Genomic DNA, 14,061 nt, shown 5'->3' with positions numbered 1-14,061 from the left:
ATTGATTTACAAACTGAGAATTCACTTATTCTAAAGTTGTATTTCTTTGTTCTTACATAGAGTTTATCGATAAAAACATCCCATTATCATCATTTCACGTTAGAAACTTCTACAAAATGAAGTTCACAATCTTCCTATAACTTTCGAACTGTTTGTCCAATCAAGTGAGTGATTGTTTTTGGGATACACAAATGTGTTAGAAATAACTTAATGTTGTTGCTGGAGCATCGGATAACTTATGAAAATAGCGCATCTTCTTACATATTGAGAGACTCATGAAGTTAAATTTCGAATATCTCGGAAACGGTTATTTTCAGAAAGGTTATTACAGTAGACGTTCGGTCAGTGCAAGCGGTTTAACTGCAAGCACCTCCAAATGTCAAAATGGTGCGCCATGTTAGCCCAAATGAACAGACGGATGAAGTTCACGTTCATTTAACTTCAGTTGATGGTTTGTTGATACTGTCAGGCGTTCCAATTATCGGATTTTTATTCGCTAAGTGAAACGTAAACATGTTGCAGTTATCGAACGTCTACTGTATCTTTGATATCCTACTAAAATTTGAAAACGGTTTGATAAAAAGTTCCAAACCTCTTTTCACGTTGTTTACCCGACTACCTATGCGTTGCGTTGCGTTGCGTGGTAACGGAGTAATTCGTAGATTGCATACTGAAAGTTGTCATGTTAAAACTTTAATACCCCATTTCTAATTGCTTATGGAATGTTATTTGGGAAGGAACAGCTATCCAACTTGAGGTTGAAGTAAAAAAGACATGAGAACTTCCATTGCCGGCCACGCCCATCTTCTCCGTTACGAGGATAGGAAAGGATGTGATGATATGACACCTACTTTACAAGAGGTCAGCGACTCACCGACACTCCCATAGGTATCAAGGAGTTGGATATTTGCAATGGGATGATTTGGGAATCACTATAAGCGAGTGATGCGACAAGATTGTATTGTAAGTGTATTTGAGTTAATCATGTAGTTGTGTTGGAGTGAGTGAAAGTGTTTTAGTATATTTAAACACCAACGTTGGGAGCGACATAGCTAAGAAATTTTGTCACTCGGCCTTTTTGAGTCCGGGATGGGCACAGGCTTTTACACTGTGTCCTGGCTAACAAGCCTAGGCTTAAGCGCCATTGATCGCTCTCTGAAACGATAAGAAACACGTTATGTGGATTGAAAGGGATAGTAGGGAAGGGATAACTATTTATCGAAGTGCCAGCGACTCACCGACGCTCTCGAAAATAGAGAGGAAATAGGATTTTGGTACAGGAATGGTCAGGAAAACAGTATTATTTTAACAATGCATGTAATTAAGAAAAGGGCCTAACTGCCTTTTGCAAACAAACACGTCTCCGCCTCTGCAGGGCTCACCCGCATCCACCCACCGCACACGTCAACACACCTAACAGATAACTTACTCTTTCTGATAGTTGTTCTAACATGCGTAGGCGGACGCAGATAGGCCTCACATAGAAAGAGACGCGCCCTCTAGGGGTAATCCTGGGAAAGTATCTAAAAAATCACAGGAACATCACTGTAAGAAATCCTGGAAGCAACTACGACAAATAACTACCTGGAAAACCCACTAAATGAAATCGCGAGAAGAACTTCATGAAAAATATCAGCGAAAAATCTTGCTGAAATCCCAAAAAGGAACTCCGGAAGAAATTCTGGAAAAATCCTGAAGCTCTGAGAGATATACCAGGTACAACACCGAAAGGAATCTTTTGAGAGAAGCCCCGAGAGGAATTTCAAAAAAACTTGAAGAGAAATTTCTCGGCTCTGGCAGCAAGTGCAGGGCAGGGAGTGGGTAGCAAAAGGCTGTCTTGCTCCTACATCTGACATTTCGAATATATTAATTTAACCATCTTCAGGGAATAGGAGTCAGCTTTTTTGTTAAGTGGTGTGAAGCTCTACATTTGCGTTGTTTACCCGACTACCTATCACGTAAAACTAAGGTTAAAGTGTAGTACGCACCTGAAAAGTACTGTGAAAAAGGATAGGACAAGAAACGGTCAAGAAATTATTTCGTTGTCAAAATTTCTTGAGCGGTCCGCAGCTGAAAAGAAATGAAAATTGTGTAACGCTCGTAACGCCTGCTGGGCAAATCAAATGGAGCTGTCACTTTTCCTTGCGGAAAAATCTTCCGTTCAATTATTCCTCAAGGAAAACTGACATTTCCTCCCATACTTATCAGTTGTTAAAATTCCTTTGGTAATTAGAGGGATTTTTTCTTGAGTGCTTTTCTTACCAGGTGCATACTAGGCTTAACAGAGAAAAAAGAAAAGCTAATGATCTGATGAAGGAGAAGATTGTCAATGTTCACTTGTTTTGTTTCACACCAGACAAGACTTAACAATTGTGCCACAAAACTAACTCAACATCATCTAGATTCTAGAAAATACTGTGCTGTTGCGTCAACAGGTTCTTCGCCACAGATTCCATCAGAAAGTATGTTCTTTAAAACGCTATAAAGCACTGCTGGTTTGGGAAGAATTTGACAGATTATAACTAAATGATAACTCTGTTGCAACTAATTGATAACTGTTGTTGCTCAAGGGAGAGGAAAAGTACAACCGAACGTTACGGCCCATAAAAAATTTTAGACCTTTCATACAAAAAAGCGTAACGGAAGAGGGGGGCCGGCTGTTCGGGTTCGTTTGGAAGTTGACCATCAATGTTAACTTTTTTCCCGATCAGCCTAGATAGCTGTGTAGTGTCGGTAGCGGTTGTCTCAATTGGCTAAGAATAACACTACGGACCGCCTGATCCAGTGGTAAGAGTCCACTAATCAGGTGACCCCTAATTCATGGTGTTATGCGGCTTTATGCTTACCGTGCCAAAGAATGAATGGTTAGGGGGTCTAATAAAAACCTAACCACAAACGGAGCCTGTGGAGAATTAGGGCGTCCTCCACAGTATTACGCCCTTACTGCGCTAACCGGAGCAATGGTGCAGTGGACCTTGCGTTTCTCCGAGATAATCAGTTGCCCTTCTTAAGCCTCAAATTTGAGGCTCAATAAGGGCGGGGTTATTCAAATGTTGTTAATTAGCTTACATTACTGCCTATATGGGTTCGCTTAATGCGTTTTCGCCATTGGCGTTTTTCAATTGACCACGATTTGGTTCGTCGTTGATGTTTCCTTTTTGTGCTGTGATTGTGAAGAGTGTAATCCTGTCTAGTTTGGGTAGTGGCTACGGCAAGGAAACCTCAGATCAATTTTCAGCGTAAAAAGCGTATGTTGCCAAAGTGTTCATTTTCGTAGGGTAACTTCTGTTTAGGTTTCCTTGTGAACCCAGCTTTGCTTTTTTCATTATAGATGAACTGTCGTGCCTCGAGCATGCTCTATTTTAGAATAACGTTAACAGTATGTTTCAACCTTTCCTTATGGATGCCTTCAAGCAAGCTCTTGTTTCAGCATCTTTTCGCTGATATTTGGCATCTGAGGTAGCTCAAACATTGATTTGAGATGTGGAGCGGACCTGGTGTGATGGTTAGAACACTTGACTATCACGCCGAGGACCTGGGATCGAATCCCACTCCCGACAAACTCGCAAAAATGTGAGTTCTTCCTTCGGAAGGGAAGTAAAGCGTGGGTCCCGAGATGAACTAGCCTAGGGCTAAAAATCTCGTTAATACAGATAAAAAAAAAAAAAAAAAAAAAAAAAAAAAAAAACATTGATTTGAGATGCTTCAGTTTGATGGAATACTTAGGTAGTACAGTTCATGGCTAACTTAACATAGAATTGCACCTAACCGAACTCTGCATGAGCAGAATTTGTCATGAGTTGACTGATTGGCATGTGTCAGATAAGGACTCTCCATTTGACCTTTTTGTACTTTGGAGTGTTCCTTCGCAAACTTTGCGTATTCAGACGTCCCTGCTCAACAAGCTAGGGAACCTGTAATAATTGGTTGCGATCACATTTTATGGATAACTCGCTTCCATTGCTACTCCAAGAGAGTTTCATTATGGTTTTGTTATTACAACGCACTTTATTGCGGTATACCATAGCTACTGCTTTGAAAGAAGCTTGTCTGTGCGGACCGCAAGAGGTATTCCTGAATGGAACTCGGACCTGTTCAAGTTCTAAATATCTTCGGATAAACCAGTCTTTTGTATAGCTACGAATCTTTAGCTTCTACCCGAGGATTGTAGCTATAGAATCGATTTAGTGAGCACTAAAAAGCTCTGCTTACTTCAAATCTCCTGGAGCAAATGGGGCTTTATCCTATTTTTCTCCAGAGGGATTTGAGTTTTTCAAACATGTTTTGAACTCTTGTAGTTTTCTATTGGGTATTTTCATGGCATGAAATTACTCTGTAGATTTATCCCGAAAGGGTGCGTGCGTTGTAAAAAGAAGGAATAAGTTCCAGATTTATCTGGTTACGTCGTTCTTTCTGAAATGCTCGAAACGCATTGTCGATTATCACATCTGTGATGTTCGTCTGGCTAACATGCCTGTTCATGTGAAATCACATGTCTCCCAATTTGGGATGTCCACAGTGACTCTTTTACATAAAGTTGTATACGTTTTCAAGAAAGCACTCGCTCAAACGTAGTTTTTGCTTGGGTGATTTCTTGAATATTGAGGATGCTTTTGATGACGTGCCTTTCTATGTCATATTGAAAGTCGCATGACGTCGCAAGCTACCTCCAATGAGCTATAGGCTCTTTTTACGCTTATGCGTTTTACAGTGTCCTTTTCAGGGTGTGGTAAATTTCTTCGTTCGGCTGGTCCGCCATTTTGTCCCGGAACAAACTCAAATATGTCCACTCGGAGCAAACTCAAATACATCCACTCGTCGCAACAATGGTTAGGAGAATGATCTTGCTCCGCTTTCAAGAAGTTTTTCAACCTTCATTCACTGCACGCACACGCTCTCAATTTTTCCAAATCTCACACTCACAATCTCATCTCAGACAGTGCTTGAACTTCCATCTCACTATTACAACCAAACTTTACTGGCTCTCTATCGTTGCAACTGCAAAGTCACCAATACTTTCTTAGCTATCTCCGTTTTCCATCCGTTCTACATGCAGGCTCAAGTGAGAATCTGGAGAATCCACCTCTGTGGGCAGCGTTCAATGCATACAAGTTTGACACAAGTTGGATTCCGTTCTCAATGTTTTTTTTTCTTATTAGATACGTTTCTTGATTCCAATGTAAACATAGTTCACATTGGAATGCAGAGAAATGTCAAAACAGAAGTTTTCCTTCCTAGAAGTGGTTAGTCACCGATTAGTTTCGAATCCGAAATACAAACTCCAGGTAAGTAGAAACAACTTAACATTTAATTTCTTTCTCGTTGTAGGCTTACTCTACCACACAGGGCACTGATTAACCCCCTTGTGGTATGAGCTATGAGCTCTCGTTGCGCTTATGCGCTCATTCCCTCTTCTAGGGCACCCCTTCCTATTCCATCACCTTTCTTTTTCCCAATTCCCATCCCTTGTCCCAATCTCCCTCAGGTAAATGATGAAATAGGCTCATATGTATGGCGATGGCACAAATGTCCCAAATGGAGGATAACGTGCCTCTGGAGCCGGCCTTCTGATACCTGATACCTGATAACTCTGTTGCAACTAATTGATAACTGTTGTTGCTCAAGGGAGAGGAAAAGTACAACCGAACGTTACGGTCCATAAAAAATTTTAGACCTTTCATACAAAAAAGCGTAACGGAAGAGGGGGAGGGGGTTGTTGAAACATGACGATTTTAGCGTTGCGTTCTACACGCTAAGAAAAAGTTACTCTAAAATGAGTAAGATTCACACAAAACTGAGCTAAACTGGAACAGCTCAAAAAATGAGTAAATTGAATTTCCAAATGGTTAAAGCCGTATAATATTCTTCACATAATCAAGAATATTATACGGCTTAAACTGATGAGATTTTCGCACTTGAGCCAGCGCTATCGCTGGAAATGCAATTTACTCATTTTTTGAGCTGTTCCAGTTTAGCTCAGTTTTGTGTGAATTTCCTGACCGTGTAAATGAATGCTATAAGTTTTGTTTTACGGATTTTCACTCGAGTGGTCAGTATTACAAAAATGATCAAACTATTTCGCGTCAATATAAAAAACCTAACACATTTTGAAATTATTTTATTACAAAAAATGTAACAAATACTACAATAAATGTGTTACGATTTTTTGTTATAGGCAATTATTTTGATATGCATAATGTAACAAATACTATTATATATCTGTTTGAATAAATAATTTAAGTTTTGTTCTAGTTTTGTTTTTAAAATAATAACAAATTTTGTTACAATTTTGTTATGGTTATTCACATATACGAATCCTTCGAACAAAATTATATCAAATTGTGTTATTTCTAACAACGGTTGTAAGTATTTTGTTATAATCTTGTTAGAAGCTTCTGGTCGGGTAACTTCGTGTTACGGCGAACTTTATTCGATCGTAGAGTTTTGCGGAGTCCAAAGTAAGCACGATTTCCTGCCACAATGCGCCTCTGAATTTCTCTGCTGGTGTCGTTGTCGGCGGTCACCAGTGAGCCCAAGTACACGAATTCTTCAACCGCCTCGATTTCATCACCGTCGATATAAATTCAGTTTGGCGGGCGCGGTGATTCCTCCCTGGAGCCCTTTGCCATCATGTACTTTGTCTTCGACACATTAATGACTAATCCGATTCGCCTGGCTTCACTCTTTAGTCGGATGTACGTTTACACCATCGTCTCAAATTTATGAGCAATAACATCAATATCAATCAAGCAGCTGAACGGACTTCGTGAAAATCGTCCCACTCGTGTTTATCCCCTCTCTCCTTATTACACCTTCTAAAGCAATGTTGAACAGCAAGCACGAAAGACCATCACCTTGCCGTAACCCTCTGCGAGATTCGTAGGGACTCGAGAGTGTCCCTGATACTCGAACTACGCACATCACTCGATCCATCGTCGCCTTGATCAATTGCATCAGTTAATCCGGGAATCCGTATTCATGCATAATCTGCCATAGCTGTTCTCGATCGATTGTATCATACGCCGATTTGAAATCGATGAACAAGTGATGTGTGGGCACGTTGTATTCGCGGCATTTCTGCAACACCTGACGGATGGCGAACATCTGATCCGTTGTAGCGCGTTCACCCAGCCTGGTATTGCCCCACGAACTCTCTTGCAATCGGTGATAGACGGCGGCATAAAATTTTAGAGAGTACCTCGTAGGTAGCGCTCAGTAGTGTGATCGCGCGATAGTTCCCGCAATCCAACTTGTCACCCTTTTTGTAGATGGGACACACGATACCTTCCATCCATTCCTCTGGTAATACTTCTTCCTCCCAGATCTTGGTAATGACCCAGTGTAGTGCTCTCACCAGTGCTTCTCCACCGTATTTTAGAAGCTCGCTTGATAGTTGATCTGCCCCAGCGGCTTTGTTGTTTTTCAACCGGCCAACCTCCTCCTCAATCTCTTGGAGGTCAGGGGCCGGAAGTCTTTCGTCCTGTGCACATACTCCTAAATCTTTTACCACGCCACCCTTGGTACTTGCAACGTCGCCATTGAGGTGCTCATCGTAATGCTGCCGCCACCTGTCGACCACCTCACGCTCGCTCGCGAGAATATTCCCATAATTATCTCGGCACATGTCGATCAAGCATATTGGTCTAAATATATGTCGACGAATCTCCGGGTTTCCCTGCCTTTGGCAACAGTACCAGACTCTGCCGTCCAGGCATTTCTGCATAGCATCCCGAGAGCGTCTGCAATAGCTAAGCTATTCTTAAGGCCAAGTTTGGAACATTTGATCGATTTAAATACAATTTAGCTTTTTTTCCAAATGTTTCATTGTTGTTCACTATGATTCCCAAAAACCAAATTATCCTATAAAATCTGCAGAAATGATAATTCCACTGACTGGATACCGCTTCCAATAACACTGAAATTAAAGGTAAACGCGAGCTAATAAAAAATTCTCACCATATCGCTTTACCTCTTTCACAACACGTAGCACGCTCTTCGAAGCAGCCAGTGCAGTGTGGGCGGATGCAGTTTGATCCCGATCCAATTTTCTCCGCTTTAAATTTATCTCGTTATCCTGGTGGGACTGGCTGGCTGGGAATGTCTGGGATGCGCTCGCTCCGCTAAAAATAGGTCAGTTCCAGACACGCCAAACCATTGCAATGCATTGCCATATCTTCCTGTTTCCGAACCGCGTGGAAGTAATCCCAGCGACGACAACGACGACGACGGTGAAAAAAGTACTTGTTCCTGTATTTTCCCGGATCTGTTCCCAAAGAAGACTGTCGTCGTCGTCGTCGTCATGCAACTTTGATCTGGAGAGCTACTCAGCGCTCCCACCCAGCTTGAGTCTGGTGGTGAAAGTAAGGAAACGGTCCATAAGATGAACAGATGAAAGAATACCAGACGGAAACCCACGTTGGCAAACGATAAAGAAATATTCATTCGTATGGGAAATGTGTGTTTATGGTACTGTGGTCATCGTAGGGTTTTCAATGCAATGTGAATCAGTTGTGTTGGACGACTTACTTATTTTTGCTGGTTCATATTTTCGAAATTTTATTATTTTTTGTACCAAAACACGTTTTGTTAGAACGACTATTTATGTTTTGTTTTCTAACATAAACTATTCTTGAAAGATACTGTTACCGGAAGCATTTTGTGCATTGCCAAATGCCCTGAGCGTGAGAAAGTGAGCGCCCTAAAGGTACCCCAGAACCCCTCTAAACTCTCTAGGATCCCCTTGAACACCTCTGACATCTCCCACAACTCTCCCTGAAACCTCCGGAAATGCCCTGAGATCCCTGAAGTTCCTTGAAACCTTCTGAAGGGGCCATCCATTAAGTACGTCATGGTCCTAGGGGGAGGAGGGGTTTGTGAAAGTGTGACAAGCAATGCTTTAGATATAGGAAAAACCCGTACGAAGGGAGGAGGGAGTCTAAAATTCCCAACTTTAACGTGACATACTTAATGGATGCTCCCGAAGCTTCCTGAAACGCCCCTGAGATAGGCTGATGCATCCCTGAGTCCTCCTTGGTACCCTTGGAACCCCCTGAGAAGCCTCTGAGACCTCCAGATACTCCCACTAAAATCTCTGGAACTTCCATGAAACCCCCTGAGACTCTTTGAAGCATCTTTGAGCCCCCAGAAACGCTCTGAGATCCCCATAAGACCCCTGGTACCCCCTGAAGCGCCCCTGAGACTTCTTTAAACGCCCCTGAAACCCCATGGTACTCCCTGAAACCCCCTGGGAACCTTGAAACGCTCTTGACATGACTCCCGGAAAACCATTGAAGCGTCTCTGAAGCCCCCTGGAACCCCCTCCAATGCCCCTGAGATTCATGAAGCGCCCATTAAATCCTATGGAACTCTCTTAAACAACCCGAGACGATTCTGAAACCCACTCTAATGGCCCAGAGTTCTCAAGAAACCCGATGAAACCCCCTGGCACTCTGAAACGCCACTGACATCTCCTGGTACCCTCCTGAAACCACAACAAACGCCCATGAGACTCTTTCTGAATCGCAACGGTAAAAAGCCATCGCTGCTTGAAACCAACTGAGGCCTGCTGAAACGCCTCTAAAACCTCGTCAGACCGCCTTGAAGGCCTTTGAAAGCCTCCTCAAACCACCGGTGATGACCCTAAGATCCCCTTAAACGTATATGAGACCTCCTGGTACCCCATGAAACCCTAATGAGATCTTCTGGTACCCCTTAAACCCCCTTAACACTTTGGGGACGGATGGGTCATATGTTCTCAGCCGAGAAAATCGACCTTCACAAACATATTCTAGACCAGCGAGGTTGCATCCAGAAAGGTGAAAATTCCGAAGTCAATAGAAACTTTGTGAGCTCACCCCGGACACTGTCGTTGTTTAGACCAGCAGCTTGAGGCTTTAGGAACGTCCTGTTTTGGGCCAGCACGATGGACTTTCGGGGTTAAAAGTTTCAATAGTGATGCGCATAACTGTTTAAGGTTTCCTAAAAACTTGCCTCCACTTTAATATCTTATGCAACATCTTATACGATCACTGGTTGACTGGGGTGTTACATAACTCACTGTACTTACCAAAGTACTTAGAGGAACAATAAGCGTTGTTATATATTTTTTGGATATTATGGGCTTCCTTACTGTTATAAAGCTAAGTTGATAAAAACAACCACTGTAACTTTCAGAAGACTTACTGGAGATGATAGATTACAGCTTTTATTGAAAGAAGCTACGGTTACACCCATGCACTTAAAGATCTAAACTCAAGAACAGTTTGGATGACCTAGGATTTCCCGACTGATCTGATACTGTCTATTTACCTTTCAGAAAACTCACTGGACATGATATATAACAAATCATAGCTTTGTATAATGAAAAAAGTTACCGTTACACCCGTACATTTTAGGATCTGAACTCAAGAACAGTTTGGATGACCTAGGATATCCTGACTGATCTGATACTGACTATTGAACTTTCAGAAGAGTTACTGGACATTATGGATTACAAATTGTAGCTTTGTATAATGAAAGAAGTTACCATAACACCCGTAGACTTTAGGATCCAAACTCAAGAACAGTTTGGATGACCTAGGATATCCCGACTGATCTGATACTGTCTAATACCCTTTCAGAAGACTTACTGGACATGACAGATTACAAATCGTAGCTTTGAATAATGAAAAAAAAAAATTACCGTTACACCCGTAGACTTCAAGATTTAAACATAAGAACAGTTTGGATGACCTAGGATATCTCGACTGATCTAATATTATCTAATAACCTTCCAGAAGACTTGATTGATTGATTTAGCTTTATTTGAGAGACTTTCAGCCCTTGGCTGGTTCGTCTCTTTCCAGAAGACTTACTGGACATGATAGATTACAAATCGTAGCTTTGTAAGGACTGTTCAATTTATAAAACGGACAACTTGCTTGTACAATATCTTTTTTACTTTTCAATAAATTCATTATCAGTTTTTTGCATAACTTTCGTAAAACATCAATAAAAACCCATTTCTCAAAATTCGACATAACTTTCCACATACTAAACATGCATATTTTCATGAAATTTTCAATGTATTAGAATCTTATACTATTCTCCTAAAGGTAAAGCTTAATAGTTGGTAAGTAATAACGCATCAAGTAGCCTCCAGCTTGATATAGTAAGTTGCCTTGTTTACAAAGAAATTATTAAAAAATATTTATTTAAGTCCTGTGACGCAATAGCACAACGGATTCGGCTCAAAATTTGTCCAGAGCAGTAGAATACTGCTTTCTGGATGGTAAAGAAGAAAAATTTACTTTTATTTGCATTCTTCATCAAAAATTTCATCCATAAAGATGGTCAAAGTAAAAAATGCATACTTTTTGCTCCATTGATGCCGATTTTCGACTCTAGCGAATCTTGTTTTTATTTATTTTCAACAAAGTTGATCCTATGTTATTGTACACCTTATGCAATAACAATCGGATGTAAAATTTTATATTTTCAACATCATTGTTATGTAAAATTTGCATTAGGTTGCATTGTTATTTGGAAGAACCTTCGAAGAACAAAACTGTTTTGATTTCTGTGCCTGTAAAGGCACACAGTAACCAAATCAACAATGCTATTACGAAGCAGTTTTCTGCATTTGAAACCACATTCTTCCTACTTTTGACTGGATGTATAAAAAAATTGTTTATTGAATATGTTCATGCCCTTTTTGCTTTACAATGAAATTTTAATCAAAAAATCGAATCTTACTTGAGACTTTAATATTTCAACAACTAATTTTCCAATTGAGTTTAAACTTCGCCAGAATGTTTATCACTCAAGCTGCTGCAGCATGGCACATACTTTTCTGATATTCAAAACGATATACCGTATGTGAACAGTAATTTTGTGTATATTTTCAATTTTCAGCAATCGTAAAATGCACCACATTTAACATCTGGCCGATTTTCTATGAAATAAAACTGTTTTTATCCAATTCAAAAATCATTACTATAATGAAAGATGATGCACTGAACAACGAAACAAGGGTGGTTAAATTTGAACTACGCGTCTTCTTTTTATAGCCTTGTAAAGTTGTCCGTTTTATAAATTGAACAGTCCTTATAATGAAAAAAAGTTACCGTTATACCCGTAGACTTAAGGATCTAAACTCAAGAATAGTTTGGGTGGCCTGGGATATCCAGAAAAAAATATTCTGCATAATATTCTACCGCTATTGCCCACCAAAACTACCGAAAAACGTAGAAAAAACTCCATAATAATGCTTGGAAAAATTCCGGCTTCAAAGGGTTAAACATCATCAGATTTGCATGCTTAACTTGAGCGTGAGAAATTGAGAAATACAAGCTGATTTACAAGCGTTATTAATTTGAAACATCTTGAAGCCCCTCTGATGCCGTCAGAAATGCCAATGAAACGCTTTGGAACACCCTTGAAACCCCCGTGAAGCTCACCTGAGAGCCTGTAAAGCCCATGAAGACCAATCTGAACCCTCCTGAAACTTCAGGCCTTGAAACGTCGTTGAATCCCCTTTAAACCCCCCGTAATGAACACCCGCGACCCTGTGAATCCCCAATTTGAAGCCTCCGCAAACGCCATGAATCAGTTTGGAACGCATCTGCAACCCCCTGAAACCCCTGTGAAGTTCCCCCGAAAGCATGTGAAGCCCATTTGAACCCTCCTGCAACGTTAGGAAACGCAATGAAACACATTGAGACCCGCGTCTATGTAATCCCCTCCTTCCTGAAGCCCCCAGAGGGACCTATGATGCCCCCTATGAGCCCTCCTCTTTTGGAACCTTCTGAGACACCCTGAAATACATTGTAATTACTTGTAACGTCCAGAAACACCTCTGACTGAAACCCTCGTGAAGCTCACCTGAGAGCCTGAGAAGCCCTTTAAAAACTGTTTGAAACCGACTGAATCGGAATAAAACGGATTGTAGCGCTTTAAAACCCAAAACTCTCCGTTATTAACAACGTACATTACCGGCGGCCGCCCCGGTACGATCTAGAGCGACTGAAGCAACCGGATGTCGCCACCGCATACGCACAGAATCTCGAGGCAGCGTTGCCGGACGAGGGTGTGCTCGATGTGGCCCCTCTAGAGGACTGCTGGAGTACAGTGAAAGCAGCCATCAACAACGCAGCTGAGAGCACTATCGGGTACGTAGAACGGAGTCGACGAAACGATTGGTTCGACGAGGAGTGCAGAGCGGTTCTGGAGGAGAAGGATGCAGCGCGGGCGGTAATGCTGCAGCATGGAACCCGACAGAATGTGGAGCGATACAGACAGAAGCGGAAGCAGCAGACCCGTCTCTTCCGGGAGAAAAAGCGCCGCCTGGAAGATGCAGAGTGCGAGGAAATGGAACTGCTGTGCCGTTCACAGGAAACACGCAAGTTCTACCAGAAGCTCAACGCATCCCGCAAAGGCTACGTGCCGCAAGCCAAAATATGCAGGGATAAGGAAGGGAGCCTCCTGACGGACAAACGTGAGGTGATCGAAAGGTGGAAGCAGCACTTCGACGAGCACCTGAATGGCGAAGAGAATGTAGGCACGGAGGACCAAGGCAGCGGAGGAAATGACTATGTTGGTGCAGCAGAGGACGGAAACGAACCAAATCCTAAGCTGAGGGAAGTTAAGGATGCCATCCACCAGCTCAAAAACAACAAAGCGGCTGGTAAGGACGGTATCGCAGCAGAACTCATCAAGATGGGCCCGGAAAAGTTGGCCACCTGTCTGCACCAGTTAGTAGTCAAGATCTGGGAAACCGAACAGCTACCGGAGGAGTGGAAGGAAGGGATAATCTGTCCCATCCACAAGAAAGGCGACAAGTTAATGTGTGAGAACTTTCGAGCGATCACCGTTTTGAATGCCTCCTTCAAAGTGCTATCCCAGATCATCTTCCGTCGTCTTTCACCTAAAGTAAAAGAGTTCGTGGGAAGTTATCAAGCCGGCTTCATCGAGGGCCGGTCGACAACGAACCAGATCTTTACCGTACGGCAAATCCTCCAGAAATGCCGAGAATACCAGGTCCCAACGCACCACCTGTTCATCGACTTCAAAGCGGCATACGAT

General features: G+C 42.0%; 1 long non-coding RNA gene across 1 annotated transcript in view; it reads right to left on the bottom strand.

Annotated features, from left to right (window-relative positions):
* The window catches only part of LOC134285199 (uncharacterized), a 203,453-nt gene extending 196,751 nt beyond the window's left edge, over positions 1-6,702 (bottom strand). Inside the window, exon 1 of the long non-coding RNA XR_009996204.1 lies at positions 6,637-6,702. This is a non-coding gene — a long non-coding RNA (uncharacterized LOC134285199). The remainder of the gene's footprint in view (positions 1-6,636) is intronic.
* Between the last annotated feature and the right edge of the window lie 7,359 nt (positions 6,703-14,061).

Source organism: Aedes albopictus, chromosome 1 (genome assembly GCF_035046485.1).
Source record: "Aedes albopictus strain Foshan chromosome 1, AalbF5, whole genome shotgun sequence".
NCBI classification, from domain to species: domain Eukaryota; kingdom Metazoa; phylum Arthropoda; class Insecta; order Diptera; family Culicidae; genus Aedes; species Aedes albopictus.
Note: the sequence above shows the minus strand (reverse complement) of the source record. Positions and strands in the feature narration are given on the sequence as shown.